At 42.7% G+C, this 6,241-nt stretch overlaps 1 long non-coding RNA gene across 1 annotated transcript in view; it reads right to left on the reverse strand.

Moving 5' to 3' along the window:
* The window catches only part of LOC118766206, a 14,690-nt gene continuing 8,449 nt past the window's right edge, over positions 1-6,241 (reverse strand). Inside the window, exon 3 of the long non-coding RNA XR_005002113.1 lies at positions 1-380. This is a non-coding gene — a long non-coding RNA (uncharacterized LOC118766206). The remainder of the gene's footprint in view (positions 381-6,241) is intronic.

Raw genomic sequence — 6,241 nt, forward strand, 5'->3', positions numbered from 1 at the left:
TCTGAGACGTCATAGTCTGCGACTCCTTTGCTTCCTCACACATTATGGATGCTACGCAAAATGGGAGAGTCACTGTTTCCATAGCCGAACGGAACGAAATTCTTAAGTACCGGGACTTGTCAGTGAACCATTTCTTCCAGCCTGTGACGTTTTAGACGTTAGAGGAGCTGGGCCGCTAATAACGAAATTCTTGTCATCGTTTACAGCTCGCCTTACCAAGGTATCAAGTGGTACCCGCGAGTGTGCTTGGCTGTTCAACCGCCTTAGCATCGTCATCGCCCATGGTAATGCCACGAGCGTGTTGGCTTGCTTCAGTAGGTCCCGTTGAACCTTGTGGTGAGCGACCAATTGAAGCACTTGGTGTTGCATTGATGTTTTTTCTTTTTCTTTCATCCATTTTTTGGATCTTTTCGGTTTGAACGGCAGTTTTTTCTAGCGGTGTCATTATGAAATTGTCACCCATAATTATGACCCTAGAATCGATCTATTGCATTTCAATCTCTTTTAGGATTAGGATTAGTTAGGGTTAGAGGTGGGGGAAGGGCATCTTTTTTTCTTCCCAAATGTAAATAAACCCAATCTGTTTCTTAAACGAGGGACATATTCATACGGCACAGAATGCTTTTTAACTCAATAGACGTCACTGATTGGTTGAAATTGCAGAAATTGAAGAAAAAGTACAACAAATATCTTACAAACTATAGAATTTTCTCAATAAAGCCAAGAGAAAAAGATGTTTTATCAATACATTCTACCAGTATATGAAGTTTAAAATTTTTTAGTTACCGAGAAATTATGTTAAAAACTGCCGTTGAAACCGAAAAGATCCCATTTTTTCTTATTTTTTCCCCCATTCTTCACCCATGTTAGGTTTTCTTTGGTTTTGTAGTTGTATTTTAATGTATAGATGATACAGTATATATGTATCATATACATACGTATTGTATTCCAAAAAGTAAAAGGCTAAAAAACTACATTCATAAGAATGAAAAAAACTCTTCACTAGAAACAGCATAACACTGAACCTAAACTTGAAGCTTGTAGATTGCCATGTTATGCCAATCGTCCTCCACAGGGCAAAACTTGCACAATGTACAGAGCAGTGGAGAAAGATGTTGATCTTTCGTAGATTGGAAGAATACGCTGGAAAGACAGCGTAACAAACGCTGCAGTTGTAGAAAAGCCCGACAGGTCAAAAGACACATATTGACAAGACTCAAGCTCACAAAGCTATTATATTTTGGACATACGTCACGGATCATAGTCTAAAATCTCTTTGAAAAGAAGTGTGGTGGGGAAGAGAGCAAGAGGCTGTCAAAAGCATTTATAGACTGACGATGTCAAAAAATGGACTGGAGACAAGAGAAGGAACCGGAGAATTTTGGTAAGCCGACTGTAGCAGAAGTGATTTACACTGTCATTATGTGTGAGATGTTTTCGTTACGGTTGCTTAGACTTAAATTCCTGGATATCGGCTCCACAGACCTTTCCGTTCCAGCAGGTCGCATGAGCTTGTGATTAGCCGAACTTGTTTATATTGATCGGTTTTTTCCAGTTGTGTTGGCGCATGTTAAAAACCCAAACTCGAATATCAAAGTTTAAAACGTTTTAATCGACTAAAAAATACAGCAATACACCATACAAACAAATATTGCTAAATTATAAGCAAAACCAAACTTCAACGCAATAACATTTTTATGCAGCGAGTTGCTACATTCTCGACTAAAATCAACGCTGAACATGTCGTCTGCAAACAGAACAGAACTCCGCGCAGTCGCACTGCAGGCATATAACAGCAATCGAGACAATCAAAATCACGTGATCAAAACTAAAATCACAACATCCAATTACAAAAATAACCATGAGCCAATCACAACAACGTAATAATGAGGCTTTTCATAAGCGTACCACATCATCAATCATAAATTTAACCTGTCAGGAACTTTTTTTGTTCTGGATGAACGCCAGTGCAAAGTAGTTTGAGGTTCTAGTTCTTGAGCTGATGTAGGTGGGACAGAACCGATCATGGTATCTGAGTAGGACCATTGTCCGCAACATCAGTTTGATCCTTACTTAACTGATACCCCTCAGTCGTTTTGCCAGTAGGGGCTAAATCTCTAATGTACACAGTACTTTCACGTCCATCTGGGTACTGTACCCTCCCGTGGTTAGGGTTAATTTATACCAATCGGGCTTCATCTACTAACGGATCATACTTATTGCGTACATGTCGTTTAACAAACACTTTGACAGGTTCTTCCATTAACCAAGTAGGAACGGAAACACCACACACAGAACGTTTAGAATCTCTCATGCGGGGTCTCATTAGTTGCCGTGCATAATAATAATGAACATTGCGAATGTAAAACTTCTGGAAGCACGACTTCCCATTGAGAAACTGGTAAATTTCTGCTACGCAAGGCCAATTTAATGGAATTCCATATTACTCCATTATACCTTTCACATTGAGATTTCCTGGCCAGCGGCCTGCGTATCTCGGTACGTGAGGCTGGGCGCTGTGAAAGGCCGATCACAGCTGCGGAGGTTATAAAGGTGCTTTCAGAGTGCCCCGGGGACAAGTCGCCGAGACTGGATGGTCTACTGTACGAATTTTATAAAAATATGCCAGACTTGTTCGGGAATATATTGGCCGGTGTATTCGCAAACTCGCAGCAGAATGGGAGAATTCTTAAGTCTGTGAGCCGGAGAGTAGTAACACTGATCAGGAAGGACCCGAACAAGGGGGATATCATTAATAATTTCAGGCCCATAGCTCTGCTAAACACTGAGTTAAAGATTTTGGCCAAGGTGTTAGCCAATAGAGTGAGGCTTGTCGTAGGCGACTGGTAGGAGAGGCGCAGACATGCACCATCCCAGGAAGGACGGCACATGACAACCTTCACCTCATTCGCTACACCATAGAGAGGGTTAGTAAAGTTCCTGGCAAGGGAGGAGCACTGGTAAATTTAGACCTCTTATTTAGACTGGTGAATTTAGAATGCTTTAGACCAGTCTAAAGCATTCGATAGGGTTGACCATCGGTATCTGGCGGCGATCCTCCGGGTGGTCGGACTGGGTCCGACTTTCTGTGACTGGATCAATGCTATGCATAGCGACATCGATTCAGTCGTCCGGGTGAACGGCTTCTTCTCGAAGCCGTTCGCAATCGAAAGTTCAGTTCGCCAGGACTGCCCCCTGTCTCTGCTTCTATATGCATTGGCTCTTGATCCACTGCTGCGGAGGCTGGAGACTGCGGGGAGAGACCCGCGTGTTACGGTAAGGTAGCAACAGCGTATACGGATGATATCACCATCATCGTGTCTGATGAAGGGCAGCCACCTCGTGTAGAAGACGCCATCAAAAGATACGAAGCGGTGGCAGGGGCAAAAGTTAACCAGGATAAATCAATCGACTTGCAACTCGGCACCTGGAGGGGCAAGTCGATGCCTCCCAACAGCGTCGTTGGACGGAGGGCCCGGTTAAACTGCTCGGGATTTGGTTTGGACCAGATCTCCAGATGGAGAAAAACTGGAGCGAGGTCACAGACAAGGTGACGGCCATAACCTAGACCTGGTCTTGTAGGACGCTATCCTTGTTAGGGAGGGCGTGTGGCTGACCAAATTGGAACGGATCCTTTTCCGCTTTTTGTGGAAAAGGAAACCACCACTAGTGAGGCACTCTATCTGCTGCCAGAAACTGTTAAAGGGTGGGTTAGGGATGTCTTGGCTGATGATGCGCAAGTTTGCGCTGAGGCTGAGACATCTCTGGCTCTATCTGGATGGTGAACAGGTGCGGTCACCGCACGTCAAGTTCTTTTTTCCGCAATTAACGTCCCTACGTAGGCAAATGGATCAAGTGAAAAACCTAGAATGGGTGAATGGCAGGAGTGCAGACAAGCACCCACTCTATTCTCCCGGGTGAGTAGTACCGGCAGCGGGGCTACCACTGCAGATTTTTATAGCGGGTTGGTAGAGCACAAGTTCGACGACGTCCTGGGGAGGCTCTGGGCTTCGATGTGAACCAGCTAGTCAACCCGTTCGAAGGGACATTCGGGCTGAGGTTTCTGGATAATTTCCAGAAATCCTTGGCTTGGCTGTGCTACCGATCGGCCTTACCAGTTCGAGAGAGGTTGTCAAGGCACGGTTTTGACACCCCCTCCATGCCCGAGGTGTGGGCGCATCAGTGAAACTGTCGCGCACGCCTTCGTACATTGTGGGGAATTGAGGGGAGAGATAACCTATGTCGAACAACTGATGTCAGAAACGGAAAGAATACGGCTATCGACTGAGTCCATCATTAAGATTGTACCGCTTTCTTCCTTTAATAAGGAAAAAGAGGCGTCCTTTTTCTGTTTAGTAGCCATACTGAAAGACAGGGTACGGATGACGCGTGGAAGGGGAATTGAGACAGACAACTTTGTCTCCGGACACGGATTGGTCAGTCATTTTAACCACCACTTGATAAGAAAGATCCGTCCGGAGAAAAAGTACCTGCCTCAAAGAATGTTCGAGAAAAGATGGATAACTGTTGTAAAGAAGCTGAGATTGAATGGGGCCGTGCTAGTGTAGCCGGTCAAGGCGAAAAAGAAGGAAAAAAAAAAGGAACGGAAAACAAAGGGCATAAAAAAAGCCGGCGGGTTAAGTAAAAACTCAAGAAGTGTGTTTATTATAATGATTTAAATTTTTTTATTCTCATTCATCTTTTCGATTTAACATACCGATTTAATCCATTTTTTATCATTATGATTGTAACCCCATCCCTGTGTAAAGACCGTCCTTGTTCTGTCCCCTCTATGTGTGCCCCTATTGGCAAATAAAGAAATTCTTTGGCACACGTCACTGACCACACGCAACTCGTCTTTGACAATGAGGTATCTGACACCAGCCACTCTCTGCTTTCATCTCTACCAGACACCTGCTTATATCGTTGTTGTATGAACAACCACACAACCAACAGACCAACGGCTGCCTTTACACACCACTAAACAGTATGGTCAACCTTGTCTACAAGATCAACAGTCCAGCTTGACCACAAAGTCTCTCACAGATCTTTGTTGTAACCTGTTATATTTATTTTATTTCATATATATTTCTTAACTACCCACAAGGGGCTAAACACAGAAGGGACAAACAAGGACAGACAAACGGATTAAGTAGATTACATCGACCCCAGTGAACTGGTACTTACTTTATCGACCCCGAAAGGATGAAAGGCAAAGTCGACCTCGGCGGAATTTGAACTCAGAACGTAACGGCAGACAAAATACGGCGACGCATTTCGCCCGGCGTGCTAACGTTTCTGCCAGCTCGCGGCCTTTATTTCATGTATGGCAATCATTGTATTTTATAACGGAGAATAAATCATCGCTTACCAGTTCATTTTCATCTCACGTCGTAAAACATTTTTATATTTCCTTTATTTATCCATCTTCGTTATACGACTATTGGACACAGGAAGTGCACCTGACTGATGTTAAAGAAATAACATTCTTGATTAGTAACTTAATTTAGCATAACATAAGGATATTTTCGGTTTGAACAGCAGTTTTTTCTAGCGGTGTCACCCATAATTATGACACTAGTATCGATCTATTGCATTTCAATCTGTTTTAGGGTTAGGGTTAGGGGTGGGGGGAAGGGTATCTTTTTTTCTTCACAAATGTAAATAAACCCAATCTGTTTCTTAAACGAGGGACATATTCATACGGCACAGAATGCTTTTTTTACCTCAATGGACGTCAGTGATTGGTTGAAATTACAGAAATTGAAGAAAAAGCAACAACAAATATCTTACAAACTATAGAATTTTCTCAATAAAGCCAAGAGAAAAAGATGTTTTATAAACACATTCTACCAGTATATGAAGTTTAAATTTTTTTAGTTACCTAGAAATTATGTTACAAACTGCCGTTCAAACCGAAAAGATCCAAGAAACAGATTGGGTTTATTTACATTTGTGAAGAAAAAAAGATACCCTTCCCCCCACCCCTAACCCTAACCCTAAAACAGATTGAAATGCAATAGATCGATACTAGGGTCATAATTATGGGTGACAATTTCATATGACACCGCTAGAAAAAAACTGCCGTTCAAACCGAAAAGATCCTAACATAAAATTAGATTAATAATCGGAACAAGAAGCTGAATCCGGTATTATAAACCGTTTCCAACTGGAGAAAGAAAGTATTTGAAGAATCTCAATAGGAGCCACGGCACGAATCGAAGGGGGATAATTCAATAAT

Source organism: Octopus sinensis, linkage group LG15 (assembly GCF_006345805.1).
Source record: "Octopus sinensis linkage group LG15, ASM634580v1, whole genome shotgun sequence".
Taxonomy (NCBI): domain Eukaryota; kingdom Metazoa; phylum Mollusca; class Cephalopoda; order Octopoda; family Octopodidae; genus Octopus; species Octopus sinensis.